This window comes from Dendrobates tinctorius, unplaced genomic scaffold (assembly GCF_039654945.1).
Source record: "Dendrobates tinctorius isolate UK_male_01 unplaced genomic scaffold, ASM3965494v1 ptg000022l, whole genome shotgun sequence".
NCBI classification, from domain to species: Eukaryota; Metazoa; Chordata; class Amphibia; order Anura; family Dendrobatidae; genus Dendrobates; species Dendrobates tinctorius.
Window position 1 is genome coordinate 111,801,736 of NW_027361690.1, and position 27,798 is coordinate 111,829,533.

A 27,798-nucleotide genomic window follows, 5' to 3' on the forward strand; every position below is an offset into this window, starting at 1 on the left:
CCATTGTGATTCCCTGAGTGCTTTGGCCTTGCGACGACACCTCCACATTTAGTGCTGGTGGTGTGCTTAATGGTGGCGGTGGTCTTACAGTGGGGGTAGCGATGGAGCATTGTTGGCTACCTTCAGTCGGAGCCGGTGCACATGTGCTACCTGAGGTTTTGTAGTCCGCCCACGCTTGCAAGTGCATGTTGATTAAATGTCTAAGCATGCAACTGGTATTCAAATTTCTGAGTTGTTTACCTCGGCTAAAGGTCCTTCCGCACTTCTTACAGGTAACCTTTAAAAAAAATCAGTAGGATTTTGGACAATGAAGTGCCACACTGCACTCTTCCTACTATGGAAAACATTTTCTGGCCTTGCACGCTGTGCTAAGTTGACCATCTGGTCAAGCTGTCCTGCAACTCTTAGTTTTTGTTCCACGTTTTAGGACAGCTACAGGCCTGCTAGATAACCGCTGCTGCGATGTCAATGCCTGCTGCGGATCCTTCTCCTTATCTGAACTATTGCCAGCGCCACCCTCTTCCCCCAATGGATGCCAATCCGGGTCCAGAACTGGGTCATCCATCACCTCCACTTCAAAGTCATCTGCACCTTCCTCTTTACCTTCCTCTGTGTCACCGTGTAAGGTGGTATAGTATGCGGGAAGGGGCACCTGAGTTTCATCAGGGTCAGATTCTGGCTCAATAGACTGCGAGAGCAATGTAGTGCTGTGGGTCAATGTACCAGCAGAATCATCTAGCAGTGGATGTGCATCAGTGCACTCCATGTAAGATTCATCTTGGACTGGGGAATTCAGGATTTGACTGGATAACCCAGGCATGGTACGTGAAAAGAGCTCCATAGAGTAATCTGAAGTGTGGACTGCCGCATCCTTAACTTTTGGTGGGGGTGAAGGACACAAGGAAAGGGGTTTTTTATGACCAGAACCCTGCACTGACGACTCCGTGCTTGCAGGTTTCGACCGTTCAGAAGAGGAGGCAATAGAGCTGGTGGCTGTTTCGGCAATGTACGCCAAAACCTTTTCCTGATGCTTTGGCTTTAAAAGCGGTTTTCCTACTCCAAGAAAAGGCAACCTTACAGGCCTTCTTGGGCCAGAGGATGACGCAGGCTCAATATCTCCTGCCTTAGCTACTATTGTGCTTTTGTCAGAATCCACCACCATCAGTACCAACTGCGCCCCCCTGCCCACATCCGCGGCCTCTTCCACCATACTTCCTCATGTTCGGGAAAATGTACCAAAAATTCCAGCAGAGAGATGGTACTGATTGAGGAGCGTCCAGCTGTGTAAGGTGTATTAAACAAATTAAATCAACGTACTGTATATATTATGTTAGTCACAGACGCTCTCACAGTACTTTATGTATTGGACCGTAATCCAACAAGCAGATATACGGAACTGTATCAAAAGTGTACAGCTGTATACGATTTTTGTGCAACTAACAATCTCCGTATATGTATTTACAGAGTGTCACACACACGCTAACTAGGTATAAAAGTGACTGTAATGCGAACGGCAGATATACAATACTGTTGGAGAATCGGACAGCTTTATACGATGTATGTAAAATTGTCAAGCTCCGTGTATTTGTATACAGACTAACACATACTGTCTCTGTCTAGTTTTGACCGTGATGAAACAGCAGATACACGAAACTGTTTGAAAAACGGACAGGACTCTAAGGTGTAGGTCTGGAAAAAGGAAAAACTCCTGGGCTTTTTTTCCAGAGTCACACACAGTTAGCTTCTATTTGTCCGTGCTAGAAGGCGGTACATGGTAGTGTGTGAGGAACGTACAACACTGTACGGTGTGTGTATGAAAAATTGTCAAGCTCCGTGTATTTGTATACGGACTGACACACACTGCCTCTGTCTAGTTTTGACCGTGATCAAACAGCAGATAAATGAACCTGTTTGAAAAACAGACACGACTCTAAGGTGTAGGTCTGGAAAAACGGAAAAACTCCTTGGCTTTTTTTCCAGAGTCACACACAGGTAGTGTGGCGTCCCTGAGGCTCAGTCGCCACAGAGGTACTGCACCTTCTCCTACGGGGTAGTGCCCCACCATCCAGGTAAGGTGGGAACTCCTTTCCATGCTCCAACACTCGCACCCCACACAACAGGGTAGTTCTGCACAACCACATTGCGGCTCAGTGCTTAGAGAGTAGCAGAGCACCTCTGGTGGTTCCCTGCTTGGAACACTGGATGTGCTGGGAGGTGGGTGGAGTTGAGATATATAAAAGAGTGGGAAAGTGTAGGATTAGAGGTTCAGTCTGGCAGAAGGTCAGGCGGGTAAGAAGTCACTCAGACACGAGGTAGGATCCCTGGAAGAAGGGATGGAGGAAGGAGTGCTGCAGCTGCCTCAGTGATCTGAGCCAGCTGGCACGGGAAGCGAAAAGAAGGAGAAAGACGTAGAACTGCAACCTAAGCTTCCATAAGAGAGAAAGATTAGTACGGAACGAAGGAGTAAGGCCTCTTTCACACTTCAGTTTTTTGCATCAGTTATAATCCGCCAAAAAGGCGGACAAGCGGATCCGTTCTCAACTGATGTGAACGGATGGCACAGGATCCGTTTTCAGACGGATCCTGAAAATGAAGAAATTTAAAGGAATCGCTGGCCGGGAAGGAGAGAGAGAGAAAGAGAGAGAAAGAGAGAGAAAGAGAGAGAAAGAGAGAGAAAGAGAGAGAGAGAAAGAGAGAGAAAGAGAGAGAGAGAGAGAGAGAATTTTTTTTTTTTTTTGTCCGGCACCCAGAAAGAAATTCGGGTTAAATCAGTGTTTGCAGGATCCGCCAGAGAAAAAAACGTTACAAGCTCCGTTTTGAAATTTTTGAGGATGGTGACGGACAGCAACTTTTGGCGGATCCTCACAAAAAACGGATGCAACGGACAGCAATCCGTCACAATCCGCCATTAATGCAAGTCAATGGGAAAAAAACGGATCCTCAAAAAAAATTTGAGGATCCGTTTTTTTTCAAAACCTGGCGGATTGTGACTTATTGTAAAAAACGGAAGTGTGAAACAGGCCTAAGACTTTTGGCACAACAGCAACTGATTAGACAGCCGGGGCTCAGGAGAAGGGAGTCCCCGAAGCAGGCTACAGCTGTCTGCCATACGAGTAGAGTTCTTGGGAACATCTGACAGGAGGAACTCCAGAGTACCACGGTACTGGAGATCTTCACACCTTAAGGCACAATAGAGGAGTCGTTCAGGAAAGGTACATGTTGGCGGAGTGTAGGAGAGGAGCTTTCCATCTGGCCTGGAGGTTGGCTGAGTCTCTGACCCGGAGGACACGGCCCGGAGGCAGGCACCCTTTTGTACCACAGACTGTGAGTAAAGCTTTGGAACTGCAAGCCTCGGTGTCCTACATTCATTCTTGCGCCAACCTGCTCAGCACCGCTACATCTGGGTACCATTCTTTACACTGCCTGTGCCTTTCCACAACCATTACAACTACACTGCCCTGGGATATCAGCCCTGCCTGTGGAGGGCTATACCATCACTGCTGCACCATACCATCTGTCCCAGAGCATCTGTCTGCAGCGTAGGCTTAACATCTCCCATGCCGAGCACCACAGGTGGCGTCACAAACTATTCCATTCCACTTAATCTACATTACATTCCCCCATTACTTGGGCGCCCAGGGCCACGGACCGGGTCACCGCTGCTGTGACACATCCCACTGACACCGGCCCGGTACCGAGTACCCCACAACCCTGGGAGGCGACCCAGTAGCTTCTATTTGTCCGTGCTAGAAGGCGGTACACGGTAGTGTGTGAGGAACGTACAACGCTGTACGGTATGTGTATGGAAAATTGTCAAGCTCCGTGTATTTGTATACGGACTGACACATGCTGTCTCTGTCTAGTTTTGACCGTGATCAAACAGCAGATGTACGAAACTGTTTGAAAAACGGACAGGACTCTAAGGTGTAGGTCTGGAAAAATGGAAAAACTCCTCGGCTTTTTTTTACAGAGTCACGCACAGGTAGCTTCTATTTGTCCGTGCTAGAAGGCGGTACACGGTAGTGTGTGAGGAGCGTATGTGGCACCCCTGAGGGTTCAGTTGCCACAGATGTACTGCAGCTCCTCCTGAGGTGTGGTGTCCCACCATCCAGGTAGGTTGGAAGCTCCTAACCACACTCCAACACTCGCATCCCACACAACACGGTAGTTCATCAAAGCCACATTGCGGCTCCCTGCTTGGAGTGTAGCAGAGCACCTTTGGCGGCTCCCTGCTTGGAACACTAAACATGCTGGGAGGTGGGTGGAGTTTAGAATACATAAAAGAGTGGGAAGGGTTAGAAGTTCAGTTCAGTTCAGAGGAGTGAGTGAGGAGAGAAGATCCCTGGTAGAGGGATGGAGGAAGGAGGTGCTGCAGCAGATCTTAGTGACCTGGGTCTGCTGGCACAGGAAAGGAAAGAAAGAGAAGGACATTGAACAGAAACCTGATCTTCCATAAGAAGGAAAGAATAGTACGGAACGTAGGAGTAAAAGGGAACAGAGGACGTGGGTTAGAGGAAGAACCCTACCTAGAAGTTCAAAGCGCAATGTCGGGGCCCAGTCCCCGAGGTTGTATGGACACTAATGGTTCTGCAGCAGACACCGGTGGAGTAGTGGGCTGTAAATGCACTACTCCCATCTAAGACTTGGGGCACAACAGCAATATTGATAGTAAGCCGGGACTCAGGAGTAATGAGTCCCCGAAGCAGGCTACAGCTGTCTGCCGTACAAGTAGAGTTCTTGGGAACATCTGTCAGGAGGAACTCCAGTGTAACTCAGTACTAGGAGATCTTCACACTTAAAGGCGCTATAGAGGAGACGTTCAGAAAGGCACATGTTGGCGGAGTGTTGGAAGGGAGCGTCCCATCTTGCCTGGAGGTCGACTGAGTCACTGACCCGGAGGACACAGCATGGAGGCAGGCACCTGTGTGTACTACAGACTGTGAGTAAAGCTTTGGAACTACAAGCCCTGGTGTCCTCCATTCATTCCTGCGCCAACACACCGGGTACCGCTACATCTGGGTACCAGCTTCTACACTGCCTGCGCCTCTCAGCTACCCCTACATCTACACTGCCCTGGGACTACAGCTCCACCTGTGGGGAGCTTCACCATCTTGTCTGCAACACACCACCAGTCCCAGAGGATCTGCATGCAGCGTCGGCTTAACATCTCCCTTGCCGAACACCACAGGTGGCGTCACGAACTATTCATCAATTCTATTTCATTGTTCATTCATCCCCTTTTGCCATGGAGCCCCAGGGCCACGGACCGGGTCACAGCTTCCATGACAACTCCCATTGACATCAACGGGCCCGGTACCGAGTACCCCGCCAACTCTGGGAGGGCGCTCCATTCTGGTGTCACGAACAGGATGACGAGAACCGATGCCATCGGGTTCTGTGTGCCTAAGATTTGTTGGACTTAAAACTTTTGAGAATGTGCAGAAGACCCAATTTGATAGACTGTGAAATGAATACTAAAAATGGCCGACAGCCTGGAGAAGAAGGGCGTGATCATATGGGTGGTTCTAAGAAAAGAGCGCAGACTGTCCTGGGCCTCCCCTGTCTAAACTTCTATGCGACAGCAACTTGGCCCACCCCCGATGGGTTCGTATACTGGCTTGGTATGGAGGAGTTGGAAGAAGACGCCGCCCCAAGAAGGAGGAGCGGAAGCCAGTGGCGGGAAGGAAGCCGAGACAGGAAGAAGAACGCCAGAACACCATGATGGAAGGAGCGTGGAGGCCAGAAGAAAATGGTGGGGGGAAGCAGCCCTCCCCCAGGCAGCGCTCGCGGAGCATACAGCCGCTTCGACACCCTTTACAGCGCCCGCCGCTGCCTCCAGGCCGGTGCTGTCACTGGATGCGGCCTGCCAGGAGAAGATACATGAGAGTCCCAGAGACTGTGGGACAGGAGCGGAGTCCCAGCCCGAAACCGGCGCGGCCACGCAGGCTCCTACCGGCCTGTCCTGGTCCTGCACCAGGACAGATACAGTTACCGGCCGTACGACAGACAACCCCGGGGGTTGCGGCTGCCATCATTCACCATCCAGTGCCTCCGCAGGAGCCAGAACATCACCGGGAGGTAGCAGGTATGATGATCGCCCCTACCATGATCCTGGTATTAGGAGCCGCACCCACAGACAGAAACGGTCCAGTGATCACGCCGACATCATGTGGTGGCACCTAAATTGCCTCATATCCGCAACAACCGGTTGTAGTATCACTCGCTGTGGTACCACCTGCAATCGCAGAACAACATCTATCGGTACCCGCTACAGCTCTGGCCGAATTGCTGACAGCAGAGATACCGTATAAATCCTACACAAACCACGGAGATATAATCCACAAGACATCTAGATATAATAAAATTATGTTTTATTATTGCAAATACATAAAAACTAGTACAAAATACAGACAAATGACAAAAGTGCTCATACAAGGCTCACATGTGGTAACCGCTAACAACACCCTATATAGCAGATTGGGTAATGAATGTATATGAAGCGATGAGTCTCTATACTGCCTATATGTTCATATCATAATGATATTATATATGCATAGTGCACAGTTTCTAATCATAACGATATTATATTTGCATAATGCACAGGCCACCATATAGGGAAAGCAGCGCTAACACACTCCAAACAATGATTTGAATAGACCACAATACAGAAAGTTAATAACATACCCATATAGTAACTGCAGGTGAGCGCTGCACAAGACAGAGCAGCCCCAACGCGCGTTTCGCGTGGGCTTCCTCGGGGGGCTGTGTCTGTGTGTTGGACATATGGGCATTTTATGTAGGAGATCCAGGTGTACATGATTATCAGCGCCATTATCGGCGCATGCGCAGTGTTAAGCTAGACGCCACAAAGCAACGCCCACAGCCGCCCATGTGACCGGAAGGCAGAGGGATGTCCCTCATGACGTCAATAGCCTCCCGTGTCACCGCTAGCCGCCGGAGAGTTGAATCATGGGAGCCGCCACACTGGGCATGCGCACACACACTGAAGCCACCATCTTGAATATGGGCAGAAAAGAGGGCATAGACATCGCTATATCCAATGTTGATAGAGACAATATTAAGGTGACTAAGAAAGATATAATTACCGCAGAGTCTCATAATAATGAGAACAATAATAAAGTGTAGCAGTGACTATCTATTATAATAAAAAGGGCAATAGAAAAAATAAAAATAAAAAAAATTTTTAAAATTAAAAATAAAGATCACCCCTCCTAAACAGACACACCTAAATATAATTAATATATAATAAAAGAAAGAAAAATAAGTATATATGTGAAACATAGATGCTGAAATAATAGTGTTGTAAATAACAAACAATATATATTATACATAGTGATAGTATATCAACATGTAAAGATAGGATAAAAAAGACCCCCCATATAGAATAGTCAGCCCAATAATGACAGGACCGCTTCAGGATAGCCGTATCTTGAATAGCCGATTATTCTGAATCCACTTGATGATCCCCAATCATAAGATACTCCGAACATCAGACAATGATGGAATGAATACAATGAGTGAAAATACTGAATAGACAAAAAACAACAACACACAAATTAAAATCCATGAAATTGGGACACAATTCATATAAGAATTACTTACAAAAAAGATGCGAAACTCAGCTGCTCATTCAGACCTAGAGGACTCATTGTCCCTAGGACAATGATCCAACGACATTCCACCTGTGCCAATAAACATTTCATATCCCCACCCCTAATGCCGCATCTAATTCTATCTATCCCAAAGACCCGCAAGTCACCGGGATTAGATTTATGATGTATTTTAAAATGTCGTGGCACAGTTTTTAGAAGTGCAATGTCCTCCACCTCCTTTGCTGCTATGATATCTCTGACATGCTCACGAGTGCGAATTCTCAATTCGCATGATGTCAGGCCCACATACAAAAGATTACAAGTACACTTTGCCACATAGACTACAAATGTAGTACTACATGAAATATACTCTGTAATTTTAAAATCTTTTTGGCCATCAGCAGACATAAAGGAAGTGGTGCGGACATGATTTCGGCATGCTAGGCAATCTCCACAGGGATAAAAACCCCATTTTCGTTTGCCAGCTCCAAAGGGATCAGGTTTTTTGGGGACATAATGACTCTGCACCGGAATATCTCTCAGATTCCTACTCCTCCTGGCCGTCATGAGGGGAGAATCCGAGAGTTACCTGGACAGTGTCTGATCAGTTTTCAATATTGGCCAATGTCTTTTGAGAATCGATCTCATGGTCTCCCACCTGTGATTAAATGTGGATATAAACCGGATTCTTAAATCTTCTTTTTTGACCTTCTTATTCATTACGAGCAGTTCAGTCCGTTTAGAATTTCTTGCGCGATAGTATCCTCTCTTAATACTCCTCTTACTATATCCTCGCGCTTGAAATCTCTCCCCAAGGTCCACAGATTGACGCTCAAATGTCTCCTCAGTAGTACAAATTCTCCTCATCCGTAAAAACTGTCCAATAGGAATCGCTCCAATTGTAGAGCTCACATGGGACGAGGAAGCATGGAGGAGAGCATTCACAGATGTTTCTTTCCTGTACACATCAGTATGGATTGAGCCATCATCTTGGACAAGCAAATTGATGTCTAAAAAAGAAATCATTTTCATGTGATAACTATATATGAGTCTGATGTTGAGGTTGTTGTGATTCAATTCCCGCATAAATTCATGTAAATGGTCAACAGTACCTTGCCAAATAAATAATATGTCATCTATGAATCGGTACCACCCCAGAATATGGGGAGCGGCCCGTACAGCCCCCTGAAATATGCCCCTCTCCCAGTAGCCCAGAAAGAGGTTAGCATAGGAGGGCGCACAGGCCGCCCCTATAGCGGTGCACCTGCTCTGAAGGTAGTACCGATCCCTAAAGGTAAATAAATTATGAGTAAGAATGAATCGCAAGAGCCCCAGCACCAGACACCTAACATCCACATCAATATTGCTAGATTCCAAGAAAAATGAAACAGCTTCAAGTCCATCATCATGGCGGATGGAGGTATATAAAGCCTCAACATCCGCCGTGACTTACAACATATCTGGCTCAAGAATCATCCCATCTAGACGCCTCAGGACGTCGGTAGTGTCTCTGACATAGGAGGGCAACGTATCTACCTGTGATCTAAGATAATGATCAATAAATTTGCAAATCGGATAACACAGCCCTCCTATGCCAGAGACAATTGGACGCCCCGGGGGGTTAAGAGCATCTTTATGGACACGATGCCCGGACCAGTTTCTACTTTTGCACTTATTGATAATGCTTAATGTCATTCCTTCACAGAAGTTAAAAAGTAATAGTGTATGATGAAAAGTATTAATGACAGATTTTATGGAAGTATCTTGAGAAAAAGACATAGTGAATGTTTACAGAACTTTGAATAAAGATGTTGAGGATGTGAATATAGAATTGAAAGTACAGGTGACGAACCAGGTATCCATGATTGTCATCCTACGTCTAGAATAGACAGTAGAAAGAAGAAAATGTGAAAATTAATAGAACAGAAAGAAAATGTGTTGCTAGCAAATGTGAATTGATATTGAGTTGCTTCTATAGCAATTTAAATTAGGTAGCATAATTTTGAATTTAGATAGTAAGTTAAAACTGTTTGCAACGTTCAAGAAACCATGCCTCCTTTATTAGGAAGTTTAGTATAAGAAATGTTTATTCAGCATTACAAAATTTTGCATGTTCCTGTATTGTCAACTTTGTTTGCTGTTTAACGGGGGAGAGTGTGGCGCCCCTGAGGGTTCAGTTGCCACAGAGGTACTGCACCTCCTCCTGAAGTGTGGTGCCCCAGCATCCAGGTAGGTTGGAGGCTCCTAACCATGCTCCAACACTCGCATCCCACACAACACGGTAGTTCAGCAAAGTCACATTGCGGCTCCCTGCTTGGAGTGTAGCAGAGCACCTTTGGTGGCTCCCTGCTTGGAACACTAAACATGCTGGGAGGTGGGTGGAGTTTAGAATACATAAAGGAGTGGGAAGGGTTAGAAGTTCAGTTCAGTTCAGAGGAGTGAGTGAGGAGAGAAGATCCCTGGTATAGGGATGGAGGAAGGAGGTGCTGCAGCAGATCTTAGTGACCTGGGTCTGCTGGCACGGGAAAGGAAAGAAAGAGAAGGACATTGAACAGAAACCTGATCTTCCATAAGAAGGAAAGAATAGTATGGAACGTAGGAGTAAAAGGGAACATAGGACGTGGGTTAGAGGAAGAACCCTATCTAGAAGTTCTAAGCGCAATATCGGGGCCCGGTCCCCAAGGTTGTATGGACACTAATGGTTCTGCAGCAGACACTGGTGGAGTAGTGGGCTGTAAATGCACTACTCCCATCTAAGACTTGGGGCACAACAGCAACATTGATAGTGAGCCGGGACTCAGGAGTAAGGAGTCCCCAAAGCAGGCTACAGCTGTCTGCCGTACAAGTAGAGTTCTTGGGAACATCTGTCAGGAGGAACTCCAGTGTAACTCAGTACTAGGAGATCTTCACACTTAAAGGCGCTATAGAGGAGACGTTCAGAAAGGCACATGTTGGCTGAGTGTTGGAAGGGAGCGTCCCATCTTGCTTGGAGGTCGACTGAGTCCCTGACCTGGAGGACACAGCACGGAGGCAGGCACCTGTGTGTACTACAGACTGTGAGTAAAGCTTTGGAACTACAAGCCCTGGTGTCCTCCATTCATTCCTGCGCCAACACACCGGGTACCGCTACATCTGGGTACCAGCTTCTACACTGCCTGCGCCTCTCAGCTACCCCTACATCTACACTGCCCTGGGACTACAGCTCCACCTGTGGGGAGCTTCACCATTTTGTCTGCAACACACCACCAGTCCCAGAGGATCTGCATGCAGCGTCGGCTTAACATCTCCCTTGCCGAACACCACAGGTGGCGTCAAGAACTATTCATCAATTCTATTTCATTCTTCACTCATCCCCTTTTGCCATGGAGCCCCAGGGCCACGGACTGGGTCACAGCTTCTGTGACAACTCCCATTGAGATCAACAGGCCCGGTACCGAGTACCCCGCCAGCCCTGGGAGGGCGCTCCACGTACACCGCTGTATGGTGTGTGTATGTTAAATTGTTAAGCTCCGTGTATTTGTATACAGACTGACACACGCTGTCTCTGTCTAGTTTTGACCGTGATCAAACAGCAGAAATACAAAACTGTTTGAAAAACGGACACGACTCTAAAGTGTAGGTCTGGAAAAACGGACAAACTCCTCGGCTTTTTCTTCCAGAGTCACACCCAGATAGCTTCTATTTGCCCGTGATACCAGCCGGTACACGGTAGTGTGTGAGGAGCGTACACCGCTAGATGGTGTGTCAAAAAATGAACGCTCAGTAACTCACCAGGACAAAATAATAAAATTTCGAGTGCTTTGAAAAAAACAGTTTGAATGCAGCTAGCAGGTAGCCTTAAAAGGCAGCCTAATCACCACCAGCGCTGCTGCACACAACAAAAATCCTCTCCTTTCACCGCACACTAACTGTACAGTGAAAATCGCTATCAGCAGAAGCAGTTTTTTTTTCTTCTTCCCTGCCTAACGCTCTCCCTGTTCAGAATCAGAAGCAGCACCTCTCCCTATTGTAAGATCGGCAGAAGTAAGATGGCGGTCTGCGTTCACAGCCTTTTATACCCACACAAAGCCAGCCAATCACTTCAATGCCCTTCTCTAAGATGGTGCTGGCCGCTGCGTATGTCATCGCGTTGCCCACAGTGTGCGCCCTCTATCATTGGGTGAGAAAAGGCGCTGAAAGCATCATTTGAAACGCGACTTTGTTGGCGCAGGAATAAGTGGAGGACACCAGGGCATGTAGTTCCAAAGCTTTACTCACAGTCTGTTGCAAGTACAGGTGCCCGCATCCGTGCCGTGTCCTCCGGGTCAGGAGCTCAGCCAACTTCCAGGCAAGATGAAGTACTCCTTTCCAACACTCCGCCAACATATGTGCCTTTTCTGAACGTCTCCTCTTATAGCGCCTTTGAATGAAGTACTCCTAGTACTGAGTTACACTGGAGTTCCTCCTGTCAGATGTTCCTATGAACTCTACTTGTATGGCAGACAGCTGTAGCCTGCTTCGGGGGACTCCTTGCTACTAAGTCCCGGCTCAATCACGTTGCTGTTGTGCCCCCAAGTCTTGTGTGGGAATAAAGTGGTGACAACTTCTATTCCTCCAGTGTCTGCTGCAGGACCATTAGTATCCATACAACCTCGGGGACCGGACCACGGCCATGAGCTTAGAACTTGAGGAAGGGCTCTGCTCTAATCCTGGTCCTTAGTTCTCTTCTTCTCCTTAGGTTCCATGCAAAACTATCTTTCTTATGGAGAATCAGGCTTTCTAAATATCTCTTTCCTGTGCCAGCAGACCCAGGTCACTGAGGTCTGCTGCAGCACTTCCTTCATCCATCCCTCTCAGGGGATCTCCTCAGACTCACTGACCCAGTCCTAATAATTTCCCGCTCTCTTGTGCAGACTAAGCTCCACCCACCTCCCAGCACTCTTCGTGTTCCAAGCAGGGAGCCACCAAAGGTGCTTTGCTACACTACTATATTGTGTGGGATGCAGGTGTTGGAGTGTGGTCAGGTGTCTCCACCTTACCTGGATGGTGGGGTACCACACCTCAGGAGGAGGTGCAGTACCTCTGTGGTGACTTAACCCTCAGGGGCGCCACATTAGCATTGGATTTTGTGTGTGACACTGTGGTTTAACAGTCCATTCTATCCATCAGTATCATGGCATTATATACCGCAGGCAGAGACGCTCTAGATAAGACCAGGAGGGACAGATGTCACTTCTAAATGTGTCCTCTGTTCCATGGAACTGGGGCTCAGTTGGACATGATAATGGAGAACCTATCTAACAAGGGGGAAAAACCCTTTCTAGACCAGTGACACCCAGATAAGGTTCTTCATTTCAGGCCAAAAGCAGAAGGCCAAATTGAAACAGTAGGCTAGCTACCAGCAACATAAAGAGTGTAGTTATAGGGAGTAAAACTGAGTATTCTATTAGGGAAAGAACAAATGTTTATGAAACAGGTAAACTTATCAGTCTGATGGTTTCCAGGTGGTGAAAGCTTGAAATCCCACGTTGGCACCGCAAGTGACGCTTGAAGTCTCTGGCCTGATCCTGAAGAAAGTTGAAGCACTGTCTCCTGATGGAAGCGGCGTATCCTGGCTCTCCAAGGTGAGGTCCTGCATTCTCGGGGTGATGTACGCGATGTGGAGTAGTCTGTGGTACCGCCGGAATGTGACTCAGTTCAGTGGCGGAGGTGAGGGTGAAGCTACCTGGCTCTGTATGATTCGCATGGTCAAACTTAGGTCGCACGCTTGGGCAGTCAGTAGAATGGTGCGGGACGAATTCTCAGTGATAGGGGTGAGCGGGTACACAGATACACGTTGCTCACAGTCAGTGTGTGCATAGGCTGGGGATCTGCAGCCTGGGCCTGGACTATCGTGTCACTCCACGGAAAGTGAATCAACTTTCTCCTGCTGTGCACTCTGTCTTCCTGCCAAGTCTGTCACTTTCTCGCGCACTGTCCCTTTTATCCCTGACCCGCCCCCTACAGTTGAGTGCAAACAGAACAACACACAGGAAATCCACACATCTCCAGACCTAGACACTGAATGAGACACTCGGTCTTTATTTTATCTGTCAAACCATGCTCCTGGGGTAGGGATATGTGAGAAGTCCCACCCATCTCTTAACGACTCGTAAAACCCGGTCCTGGAATGGCCTAAAAACTCTTTCAGCACTATATGTGCTGGAGCATGTTTTCCAAGCTACCAACCGCGATGATACATATCTCCCCTCAAGGACTCGTCCAGCGTCCCTCTTACACAGGATAAACTACAGATGTTTTCTGTCTTCTGCAGCGATTTGATGTGTGCGGCGACTGCACGTCACCAGGATGCCAACGGCGAAAAAATGACCCAGGACATTCGAGCACGATCAGCGATATCCAGCGGAGGGGCGGTCGCCGCTGCTTGTCACATGTAGCGAGATCGCTGGCGAGATCGCTGTTGTGTCACAAAATCGGTAACGCTTCAGCGATCTTGCTAGCGATCTTGCTATGTGAGAAGGGGGCTTAAGATCCCAGTCAGCTCCCTCCACAGATTTCTATACAGCAGTAAGACAGCTGCCCATCTTCCTCCCCCTCACTCTCAGCTCCTGACCAAGGTGCTCCAATCATTCCTGTAGTATCACAGCCCCTTGGCCCTAAATAGCAGTTTTCCTAATCCCAGATCTCACTTTCCTGGGCCGTGATATCTCTATATGCAATTATAGTGAAAATATTGTAGGCTCAGAGCAAACACTGAGAGACAATTAATGTGATATAGCAGGAAGATGGCTCCTGATCAGAACTGGCACTCAAGGAGTAGTGCCCCACACCCAGGCAACCAGTAATTGAGGAGACTGCAGTTCTGTGAGCTGCTTCGAGAACGCACAATAATTCCCCTCTATTCTTAATATAGCTGAACAGCATTCAGCTCAATGTTTTAAATATAAAAATTCAAATATCCTACTTGGAAATGACCTTTAGTTTAAGTTGGTTGTCTTGGTTTGGGACAATAGACTGTAGTCACTATGTGTGGTCACTAGAGTTGAGCGACTTTTGTTTTTTTAGGGTCGAGTTTCGTTTCGTGAAACCCGACTTTTCCAAAAGTCGGGTCGAGCAAGATCGGCCGATTATAGGGAAAAGTCGGGGTCGTCCCGAAACACGAAACCCAATGTAAGTCAATGGGGAATAAAAGTCGGCAGTGAGAGGAGGACAGGAAACACACCTACAGTGCCCATTTGAATGCCAAAAGCATCAATTCTTCTTACTTAAGCTTGTCAACCTTAATTAACTTCATAATACAAGTTACGCACTGAAAAATGGGGGTTATTTGGCTAAAGTTGTGGGGGGGTAGGGCTGGCTCCAGGTTTTCATGTGCCCTGGGCGAAAGAGCGCCCCTTTAACTCATACCACAACTCATCATGCTCCGATACGGCAGAGAAATAGCGGTATAGTACAATGAAAAATACTTCACTTTTTACATCTCATGACGAGGCCCATCTATTTCTCCATACAGAATCATTGGTCCCATATAATGTTTGAAACAGTATATGATGAGCTCCACATAATGTTACAGTATATGTTGGTCCCCATCGATGAAGCTCCACTGTCTTATGGGCCCAAATAATGCTCCAAACATAATGGGCCCCATTTCTAATGCTCTAGTGTATAATGGGCCCTGTAAATGCTGCTCCAGTGTCTGATGTCCACCTTTGGAATGTTCCAGTGTATGGTGGGCCCCATCTATCAATCTCCAGAGTATAGTGCTCCCCAAAAATTGCTGTCCCAACATTGAAAACAATCAAATAAGTCTCCTCGCTAGGGAATCCCTGTACTAGTCTGGACTCCTCGTCGTCCCCATCTTCCATCTCACTGCACAGTATTTCAACCTTGCAAGTGCTGTGATCCTGAGCAAGCAGGGGGGGCCCACTCGTTGGTGACGGCACTGGCACAGGGCCCCTGATAGTACGGTGGTGTGTCTGATGGCGGGTGGGCCGAACCTGCACTTTCATCTGCAGCTTCCTCTTTGTCACCGTGTAAGATGGAACTGTATATGGGAAGGGTAACCTGAGTTTCATCAGGGTCAGATTCAGGCCGTGTAGCGTGCGAGGGGAATGTAGTGGTCTGGGTCAATGTACCAGCAGATTCATCGAGCAGTGGCTGGGCATCAGTGCACTTGTGTCGCCCCCAGGAGTACGGTCGCCACAGTGGCATTACCTTCCTCCTAGGGAGTGTGATGTCATGCTTGGGAGCAACGAAGGATCTCTCTAGCAGGTTAACTGATTGGGCGGCGTTATTCCCACGAGTCATGACCCTCCAAATAGTGTTCATGAAGGCAAAGTGTTTGTTTTACGTGGGCAGTATGGTTGCAAAGCTGAACCTTAAAGGAATGTCCAGAAGGGCACCACCAGGAGTGGAGCCTACGGTTAAATTCGACTCCACCTGGGAAACCTCAACCATGCCAGCTACAGAACAGATGCACACATTGCAAGCTTAATTCCGTCAACGAACGAGACTCTGTCATGCCCCGCGGTCCGAGTCCGGCTTACTAGAGGGACACGTGAGGCTCTGGCACATGAGATTGGCCAATAACTGGTGTGTCATGCCCTTACATGTCCGTGGCTGCATGTGCGCTACACTGAAAAGGCCAGCGTTTGTCACTTACAGGTGCAGATAACCCGCTGAACAACGTTAGTGATGGGGATCACTGATTACAATTATTACCCGCAAACGATGATTTCCCAGTAAGTGCAGGTCAACCGCAGTTCCGGAATTAGGCCTAACCGTCATTCCTGAAAAAATGAAAAACTTACGTGTGCAAACCACAGGTGCTGTAGCTTGCTTAACAGCTCGCCAGCCGTTCTCACGCCCAGAATGGATTACACGTGATTGCACAAAGGTGAGAAAGGGTACCGTATCCCCGGATAACATATATGGATAGCGTACACATTCAAAATATATGTCTATACATCAGGAGGCAGGCTCAGACGGTGTTAGGCCCAGTATGGCTTGCACGTGATTGCACAAAGGTGAGAAAGGGTACCGTATCCCCGGATAACATGTATGGATAGCGTACACATTCAAAATATATGTCTATACATCAGGAGGCAGGCTCAGACGGTGTTAGGCCCAGTATGGCTTGCACGTGATTGCACAAAGGTGAGAAAGGGTACCGTATCCCCGGATAACATGTGTGGATAGCGTACACATTCAAAATATATGTCTATACATCAGGAGGCAGGCTCAGACGGTGTTAGGCCCAGTATGGCTTGCACGTGATTGCACAAAGGTGAGAAAGGGTACCGTATCCCCGGATAACATGTATGGATAGCGTACACATTCAAAATATATGTCTATACATCAGGAGGCAGGCTCAGACGGTGTTAGGCCCAGTATGGCTTGCACGTGATTGAACAAAGGTGAGAAAGGGTACCGTATCCCCGGATAACATGTATGGATAGCGTACACATTCAAAATATATGTCTATACATCAGGAGGCAGGCTCAAACGGTGTTAGGCCCAGTATGGCTTGCACGTGATTGCACAAAGGTGAGAAAGGGTACCGTATCCCCGGATAACATGTATGGATAGCGTACACATTCAAAATATATGTCTATACATCAGGAGGCAGGCTCAGACGGTGTTAGGCCCAGTATGGCTTGCACGTGATTGCACAAAGGTGAGAAAGGGTACCGTATCCCCGGATAACATGTATGGATAGCGTACACATTCAAAATATATGTCTATACATCAGGAGGCAGGCTCAGACGGTGTTAGGCCCAGTATGGATTGCACGTGATTGCACAAAGGTGAGAAAGGGTACCGTATCCCCGGATAACATGTATGGATAGCGTACACATTCAAAATATATGTCTATACATCAGGAGGCAGGCTCAGACGGTGTCAGGCACAGTATGGATTTGACGGCCCAGACTACACAGCGGAGGAGCAGGGAGAGGTAAAGATTGCAAATGCTGGGGCCCTGCCCAAGCAAGGGGGGCCCACTCGTGGGCGTCGGTACTGGCACTGGGCCCCTCATAGTACGGCGGTGTGTCTGACGGCGGGTGTGCACCACCACCGTCAGAGACATTTGATTGCACTTTGAGGGACCCTGTGCCAGTGCCCGCGCCCAAGAGTCGGCCTACCCACTTGTCCAGGGCAACGGCACTCGCACGGTGTCGTGCGCTAGGTGGTGACCCCGGCCATGGGGGGGGGAGGCAGCACAGTTAGGGAGTTTTAGAAAGTGGCATATGTTGATGTTGGACATTCAGCTGATGCAAAAGGCGAAATAGGTCAAGTCCCAGGAAGAGGTGGACCAAAGCAAGCCATTTTTCTGTCACCCTATGTGTCATCAGGGGAAGGTGGGACAAAATCCTTGGAATCCCATGCATGGTTCATTTTAATGAAGGTTAGATCATCCACATTTTGGGTTGACAGACGGGTCCTTTTTTCTGTCAGGATTGATCCAGCTGCACTGAAGACTCTTTCCGATAGCACACTTGCAGCTGGGCAAGCGAGCTCCTGTAAGGCATATTGTGCCAATTCAGGCCCAGTTTAGCGGCCCAATAGTCAAAGGGGAATGACCTGTGTGGGAGAACATCGATATGGGAGGAAAAGTAGTTTGTAACCATAGTTGACAACTGCTGTCTCCTGTCACTTTCTATCGATGCAGTATTACCAGTTGTGTGACCGGTCCGTGAAAAATCAGTCCACAACATTGTCATGAAACCCCTGTCTCCAACGCCACTTCTGCTGTGTGCACCATGAACACCTCTGCCAAGCTGCCCCCGGCCTGTACGGCTCGTGTGAGAACCATCACCGCTGCTGTGTGCTGGGAATGCCTCAAGCAACCGATTTACCAGAGTTGCTTGTTTATTAGCCAATATTAGGTCAAGGTTCTCCTGTGGCATGATGTTTTGTAATTTGCCTTTATAGCGTGGATCCAGGATGCTGGCCAACCAGTAGTCGTCATCGTTCATCATTTTGGCAATGCGGGGGTCCCTTTTTAGGATCTGCAAGGCATAATCTGACATGTGGGCCAATGTTCCCGGTGCCAATGATGCACTGCGAGTGCTGGATGGAGGAGCACTTTCTGGCAAATCTACATCCCTCCAGTCACGCACAAACCCTGTACCAGACCTTGCCATGCCAACATTTTCACTTGCCCCACGAGATGCATCCTCCTCCCCAAAGTAATCATCCCCATCATCATCCTCCTCCTCCTCTTCTTCCTCCACCTCGTCCAGGAGAGGTCCCTGAGCAGACAATGGCTGAATGTCATCAAGGATTCCCTCCTCCTCTTCCTCCTCATCAACATTGGCTGCAGACGCCTGCTCCTTAAGGTGCGTCAAAGTTTGCATGAGCAGACGCATAAGTGGGATGCTCATGCTTAGGATGGCGTCGTCTGCGCTTACCAGCCGTGTGCATTCCTCAAAACACTGAAGGACTTTACAGAGGTCTTTCAGCTTCGACCACTGCACACCTGTCAACTCCATGTCTGCTCTCAAAGTGCCTGGCCGTGTATCCTCCCACAAATGCATTATGGCCTGCCTCTGCTCGCACAGCCGCTCCACCATGTGCAGGGTGGAGTTCCACCTTGTTGCAATGTCGATAATGAGGCGGTGGTTGGGAAGGTGGAGCAATCGCTGCAGCTTCTGCATACGAACCGAGTGTACAGGCGACCGGCGGATGTGCACGCACAGTCTTCGCACCTTCTGGAGCAGGGCTGTTAACTCCGGATAATTTTTGAGGAAGCACTGCACCACCAGGTTCAAGGTGTGAGCCAAGCAAGGTATGTGGCTGAGTTTTGAAAGGGCTATGGCTGCCACAAAATTATGGCCGTTATCACTAACTACCTTGCCTGCCTCAAGATGTACACTGCCCAGCCATGACTCAGTTTGTCGCTTCAAGTACTCGGCCAGCACCTCGGCGGTGTGTCTGTCGCCCAAACACATCATCTGCAACACAGCCTGCTGACGCTTTCCACTAGCTGCTCGATAGGGGGACACCTCGTGTGCAACAGTGGCAGCTGCAGATGGAGTGCTCGTACGACTGCGCTCTGTGGATGAGCTTTCGCTTCTGGAGGAGGAGGAGGAGGGTGGAACGCCTACAGCCAACTGTTTCCTATACCGTGGGCTAGGCAGCACTGTCCCACCAACGCTGTCCCCTGTGGACATGCACCATGCATCAGTTGTGAGGTGCACCTTTCCACTCACTGACTGCTTGAGTGCATGGTCTTTTACATGATGGTGGAGGGCTGGGATGGCTTTGCGAGAGAAGAAGTGGTGACTGGGTAGGTCATAGCGTGGTACTGCATAGGCCATGAGTTCGCGGAAAGCTGCGCTTTCCACCAACCGATAGGGCATCATCTCAAACGAGATTAGTTTGGCAATGTGGGCGTTCAAACCCAGTGTACGCGGATGAGAGACTGAGTACTTTCTTGACCTACTCATAGTGTCTGGGAGGGTGAGCTGGACTTGAGAGCTGCATATGGTGGAAGTAGCGGTGGACAGGGCGGACTGAGAGAGGGTTGATGATGGTGATGGAGTTGGTGTTCTTTCTGATGGCCTAGATTCAGTATTTCGTTGATATAACAGTGGGATTCCCTGACTGCTGTGGCCTTGCAACGACACCTCAACATTTGCTGCTGTGCTAACCAGTGGGCTTACAGTGGGGGAAACAATGTAGCATTGTTGACTACCTTCTTTGTGATCAGTTGCACATGTGGCACTTGAGGTTTGGTGTTGTGTCCACGCTTGCAAGTGCATGCTGGTTAAATGTCTAAGCATGCAATGGTATTCAAATTTTTCAGATTTTTTCCCTCGGCTAAAGGTCTTTGCGCACTTCTTACAGATAACCTTGGCCTGATCATGAGGATTTTGTTCAAAAAAGTGCCACACTGCACTCTTCCTACTTTGGCAGACATTTTGCGGCCTAGCACGCTGTGATCTTTTGACCGTCTGGACAAGCTGTCCAGCAACTCTTTTGATTTTTGGAACATGTCTTTGGAGTGTTCCGGGCCTGCCAGATAACAGCTGTTGCCATGTTGATGTCTGCTGTGGATGCTCCTCCTCATCTGAGCTATTGGAAGCAGCACCCTCTTCCCCCAATGGATGCCAATCTGGGTCAACAACTGGGTCATCCATCACCTCCTCTTCAATGTCATGTGCACCTTCCTCTGTGTCACCGTGTATGGTGGTATAGTGTGCGGGAAGGGGCACCTGAGTCTCATCAGGGTCAGAATCTGGCTCTGTACACTGCGAGGACAATGTAGTGCTCTGAGTGAATGTACCAGCAGAATCATCTATCAGCGGCTGTGCATCAGTGCACTCCATGTCAGATTCATCTTGGCCTGGGTAATTCACCATTTCACTTGATAATCCAGGCATGGTATGTGAAAACAGCTCCATGGAGTAATCAGTAGTATGGCCTGCGTCATCCTTCAATCTTGGTTGGGGTGAAGGACACAAGGAAAGGTGTGGTTCATGAACATGAGCCTCCAATGACGACTCAGTGCTTTTACTTTTTACAACTTCAGAAGAGGAGGCGATAGAGCTGGAGGCTGAGTCAGCAATGTAAGACAAAACTTTTTCCTGATGCTCTGGCTTTAAAAGCGGTTTGCCAACTCCTAGAAAACTAAGCCTTCGAAGCCTTATGGAGCCAGACGATGACGCAGGCTCAACACCTCCTGCATTCGGTCCTATTTTGCTCTTGCCACTACCATCAGATCCACCACCAACACCATCATTACCAGCTGCCAACCCCCGCCCAATTCCACGGCCTCTTCCACCAGCCTTCCTCATTTTTTGTAGAAATGTAGACAAAATCCAACAAACTATATAGTAATGTAAAACAAGGTACAAGGTGTCTATAGGACAGGGGAGATTTTGAATTTCTGCAGACACTAGTGGACACTGGACACTTTTGGATTGTGTGAGGCCCACTGAATATCAGAGCGCTATGTCACAGGCTCGATGGCACAGGTGTGAAAAAAGTGACTACAGGATAAGGGAGATTTTGAATTTCTGCAGACACTAGTGGACACTGGACACTTTTGGATTGTGTGAGGCCCACTGAATATCAGAGCGCTATGTCACAGGCTCGATGGCACAGGTGTGAAAAAAGTAATTACAGGATAAGGGAGATTTTGAATTTCTGCAGACACTTGTGGACACTGGACACTTTTGGATTGTGTGAGGCCCACTGAATATCAGAGTGCTATGTCACAGGCTCGATGGCACAGGTGTGAAAAAAGTGACTACAGGATAAGGGAGATTTTGAATTTCTGCAGACACTTGTGGACACTGGACACTTTTGGATTGTGTGAGGCCCACTGAATATCAGAGCACTATGTCACAGGCTCGATGACACAGGTGTGAAAAAAGTGACTACAGGATAAGGGAGATTTTGAATTTCTGCAGACACTAGTGGACACTGGACACTTTTGGATTGTGTGAGGCCCACTGAATATCAGAGCGCTATGTCACAGGCTCGATGGCACAGGTGTGAAAAAAGTGACTACAGGATAAGGGAGATTTTGAATTTCTGCAGACACTTGTGGACACTGGACACTTTTGGATTGTGTGAGGCCCACTGAATATCAGAGCGCTATGTCACAGGCTCGATGGCACAGGTGTGAAAAAAGTGACTACAGGATAAGGGAGATTTTGAATTTCTGCAGACACTAGTGGACACTGGACACTTTTGGATTGTGTGAGGCCCACTGACGCTGTATGGTGTGAAAAAATGCACGCTCAGTACCTCAGCAGGACAAAAAAAAAAATTGGGATTGCTTTTAAAAAAGCAGTTTGCAGAGCAGTGGGTAAACAGCAATGCAGCTGTCAGGAAGCCTTAGAAGGCAGCCTAACATCCAACACCGCTGATCCACCACAATATAGCCTCCCCTTGCACTGCACACACAGTGACTGGTGTGTTGTACAGGCAAAATCGCTAGCAGCAGAAGCAGTTTTTTTTTCTTCTTCCCTGCCTAACGCTCTCCCTACAGAATCAGCAACCTCTCCCTATGCTAAGATCGGCAGAAGTAAGATGGCGGTCGCCGTGCACGCCCTTTTATAACCCCTGTGACGCCCACCAAAGCTAGCCAATCACTTGCATGCCCTTCTGAAAGAGGGTGGTGACCCCTGTCTATGTCATCACGTTGCCCACAGTGTCCGTGGATCCTGATTGGCTGAAAAAGAGCGCAAAACAAACTTTTGAAACGCGACTTTGGCGCGTAAGTCGCCGACCTTGTGGCCGACCTCATCCTAGGGTCGGGTTTCGTTTCATGAAACCCGACTTTGCCAAAAGTCGGCGACTTTTGAAATTTTTCGACCCGTTTCGCTCAACTCTAGTGGTCACTAACTGCATAATCATGACAATATACAATGGCTACACAGGCAGCCACATGATTGCATACATGTGATTTGCATATTTGCGATCACGTGCCTACTAGACGAGTTTGGCTTTTAACAATAGAAGTGAAAAGATGGAAGTCAGATAAAATTAGTCTACACGTGGTCTCAAGAATGCAAATCGCATATATGCGGTTACGTGAATCCTTGCTTGTATTGGGAATATCGATTTGTGAAAGCATCTATTGAGGATTCGGCAGTCTGCAATCATAGAGAGTGACAGAAAACTTTGGTGCAAAGCTTGGACAACCTGTGGAGACACAAGGGTTAGTGGGTACTCTCGTCCGTTGGCCTGGATGTCTTTAGAAAGACCGCATGAGCCAGGGTTCATCCCACATAACACCAGTTTTCCTTCCCCGTTAGCAGGGGAACGCTATTCAGACACCACAGGGTGAGAATACCACACTCTGGTAAGACTTTATTGTATCACCAATCAGTCTCACCCTTCCGCTGGCTCGTCAGGGTTTATAACCTCCGCTATTCAAGGGCATCCTAGGCCAACTACCCCAAAACAGCAGCACCTTGCTTTTGGTGGGAATCCAATGAGAATAGGAAGCGGGAAGCTTAGCAAGCTGACTGAGCACAGCAAGGTATGTGGCCAAGTGACCAGACTGCCCCACTCTGGGTTGTCCAAACAAATTCATCAGCTCAGTGTTAGACAGTGGAGCAGTTCTCTAATCCACCACCTGGAGCCATTTTTCTTTGCTGTCAGTGAATGACATCTGTCTTGTTTACTTTTGGAGGCAGTAAATTTGCCTATAACTAGCCCTGATGTCAGCAGAGAAGTATATAAAACAATATGCATCTAGGTTATATTCTGTAAGTAAAATATGTCAGCTGCACAAAGTGCTAATTTGCTACAATATATTTTTTCTGTAATCTAGGAGCAATGCCTCATCTCAAGGGCAGGCATACCATTGGTACAATCTGGAGCCCAAGGGGTCAATAGGTTCAATTTTTTCTCCAAAGCAGGTGGAATTGTGCATTATGATGAGTTATTGGACTGCAATTGGCCCATATATTGTTCTTGCACAGGGGCCGTCTTCTGTCTGTGTCCTCCCATGCCTAAATTGGATACATAGTGAATAAACATGCATATTCTGTGCCGTAAAAACATAGAATAAATACAGAAGGAACTGGGAATGATTCACGTCTTCTTCACTGTCCCCTGTCATATGTTCAGTGCAGGAGTTCTCGCACGGGCACAATGTCTTGCGCTGAATCTATGGACTGGGCGCAGTGAGAAAAATGTCAATCATGCCGAATGGGTGAGATTACAGCACCTGAGGCCAGGGTTAGTACGGGGAAATAGATGGCCCGCCAGACTAGTTCTGGCTAATTAGTATGAAATCATGAACAGTGAAACAAAAATGTCTTTGTCGCTCCTAGCTCCTGAGTTTTCTCACACCAGACACTTGATTAAAACACAGGGATATGGCTCTGTATGATACTGCAGCTTGGGACCCTGGGGAATCAGACAGGTTCTCTTTAGAGCTGATATCTAAAAATAATTAAAGTGTTTGCATGAGATTAAAAAAACATGATTGATTCATTTCAGAAGCTGAAGCAATTTTTAAACTGAATTTCCAATTACAGTATCTGTGGTATCAAGATCAGTTTTTTGTGACTCAATAGATCACAGTTGACGTCAAACCGGTATCAGATGTCATCCAGCTTTTTTAATAATTTATGCTGCAAAACTGGGGAGCTGCGTCAAAAAACATAACATATTGCATTTTCTGACTTGGATCCTTGAAGAGTGTGGCACAACAACTGATGTGTCATATGAATGAGGGAAATCCTATGGGATCAGCTCCCATGTCAATTTCAGAAGCTTTGTAGCATGTTGGGCTATGTGCCCACGATCCGGAAGTAGCAGCGTTTTGGATGCAGCTTATCTTTGCTGTGTTCTATTGAATGCAGGTAAATCCACATGTGTTCACGCCACCATGCTTATTTACCGCATTCAATACATTTTTATTGATGAAATTTCTGTTATGGGGACTAGAATCTCTGCAAGAGAAATTGACAAGCTGCGGTCCTGAAAGACACGCCGCATGTCAGTTTCTGCTGGTGATCCGCAGGTGTACATGCACGCATAGTGGACATGAGATTTCTAGAAATCCCATCCACTATGCTGTAACATCTGTCTGATGCAGTTTTGACATATGCAGCGTCAAAACCGCAGCAATTCCTGATCATGGGAACATACCCTCAGAGGAGAAAAAAGCTGATAAATGGAAAAGAGGTCTTTCACTTAGATGAATGAGGCAATAGAAAGGCAATATTAGACCAGATAGGTTTTTATTTTAAGGCACTCGCATTTGGGAACAATTTTTATTTACTGTACTTGGATGTATATATTTCAGAGAAAACAAAAAGCAAAAAACACAAATATCCTGAACTAAAAAGTAAAAAATATACTGCAAATAATGCATAAAGGTAATAATAATAAGGGTATTTAGTAAACATAATTTTGATCAAAATAATGTACAAGCCATCCCGCCACGTCACGGCAACCGTGACGTGGCGGGATGGCTTGTACATTATTTTAGTTCAGGATATTTGTGTTTTTTGCTTTTTGTTTTCTCTGGTTAATGGTCATGTGTTAATATGCACTTACATTGTGCATACACATTAACTTACTTTTCTCAGTTCAGATTTGTTTTTTATTCATCTCATTGTGCATTCAGTGCATATATGGGTGTGACCGCCCTCTTTCTGAGCTGGGAAAGCCATCCAGTCTGGCCTAAGCTTTTACTAGTGGTTCAGCCGCTCGATCCTTATTCACATTCATGCCACTTGGCAAGTGATAAGGTTTTAAATACTAGAGTAGGGACTGTCCCACAGGGGTTGCCGTGACGTGGCGGGATGGCTTGTACATTATTTTGATCAAAATTATGTTTACTAAATACCCTTATTATTATTATTATTACCTTTATGCATTATTTGCAGTATATTTTTTACTTTTTAGTTCAGGATATTTGTGTTTTTTGCTTTTTGTTTTCTCTGGTTAATGGTCATGTGTTAATATGCACTTACATTGTGCATACACATTAACTTACTTTTCTCAGTTCAGATTTGTTTTTTATTTATGTATATATTTCAGGCTAAACATTTATTGTAATTGGGTTTCAGTAAGAATTTCACACTGTTTGCCTCCATGTTGCTCTGTCTATTGCTGGTTGCAACACATAAACCATCCACCAATACCACATTTAGGCATAAAAAGGGAAGTCGAGTTATTTTATACATAATTAATTTTATTAATTCTGCAAAATTGCATAAAAATCAGACAATAAATACCACTAACCAAGCAGGCAAAGGGGGTAATTTCATCACAAAAAAATCATATAAAAAATCAGAAAAATCTGTGGGCACAAGAGAAGGCATACATATAAAGTGCAAATGCTATATAAATTAATCAAGGTGCCAACAGCCAGGTATATTAAAGATTTAATTATACATATATAATAAAGTGACAGTGCAAAAAACCATAACAATGGCAAAAAAGTGTCTTTTAGTGCATATAGCTAAATAATTACATGAAAGCCCTCAAAAAATACCCGAGTCCATACAGGTAGAATGTCGGTATATTACCATTTTATCTGACTTGAGCCACACATGTGCAGCGCCTAATATCCACAGGACAGGAAAAATTAGCCTGCATAATAAAGTGCATGAACCTAAATATGTGAACTTACATATGATGAAGTTTGACCCCCACCTGCCACCTACACTTATTTTTCAGCACCATTAAAAAGCGGCGCTGAGGAATAAGTACCCTTAACTGCCACCTTTAGAAGTCATATCCGCGGTCGTTATGGGTTAAGCAAGAGGCACCCCTAACCTAATGTAAGGTTCGGCCAGGACCATAGTCGTAGCCAAGGACACCGGGGCTCTGCTGTCCAGGCCGCCCCTCACAGAAAAATCACATGCATTCATCAGCATACCTGTGTCTCCTGGTCCAGCTCCTTCTGGGTCCTCCCTATGCAGTGGGTAATTCCCGATTAACTGAGACACAGTCTTTCACAACTTTAACAAGAACATCTTTACTTGACTTGTTACACAGCACTTCCAAAGTTTCCACAGCATTAACAACAGGTTTCGCATCGCAAGGTTCCTTCACATTCCCTGTGCTTTCTTCATGGCTACTCAGCATGGACCCCAGTCGGACTGTCCCTGATGGTTTCTCAACATTCTCTCTATACAGCTCCACTACGGATATTCATTCCTCTGTCTGTTCCACCCCAGACACAAGATCATTAATACCTGCAGTCAGTAGCTTCTGAGAGCGTGACCTGTTCCGATGTTCTGTCCACTGTGCTGGCACCGCTTTGTCACTGTCTGCACTCACTGCTTCCATGGGTTCCCTTGGCCTTCTGGCCCAGTCCTAAGGGTTTGTGCCCAAGTAATGAGTTGCCACTACTACTTCTGGCCCCGAACTGTGCTGATCCGCTGTTTTATGGTGCTGTGCTGTAGTGAGCTGGGCTTCACTCTTAAACATTTCGTGGTTGCTGCAACATCCTGGGCCTATAGCCCATGAAGACCCTTCGGGCACCTGTGGCCCTCTGACTAAACCTAACACTGTACACTACCTTACTATGCAGCAGCCCATTCTACACTTAACCATGTGTTTACTAACTATGAACTGTGTGCACTGAAATGCCCCCCATCTAGTGGCCAAACCCGTGAACTACGCTTACCCTATTCTTATACAATGCAAAACAGTACACATTTGACAGTAATTGTAATGCTCCATATGATGTAGCAGTATCAATTGAATAGATAGCGGTAAT

At 47.0% G+C, this 27,798-nt stretch overlaps 1 long non-coding RNA gene across 1 annotated transcript; it reads right to left on the minus strand.

Moving 5' to 3' along the window:
* Positions 1-6,372: 6,372 nt before the first annotated feature.
* LOC141083999 (uncharacterized) lies at positions 6,373-27,586 on the minus strand. The gene is made up of 3 exons (XR_012230901.1): positions 27,272-27,586; positions 8,272-8,623; positions 6,373-7,547 (listed from the first exon to the last, which is right to left on the minus strand). It is a non-coding gene; the product is annotated as an uncharacterized lncRNA (long non-coding RNA).
* Positions 27,587-27,798: the final 212 nt, after the last annotated feature.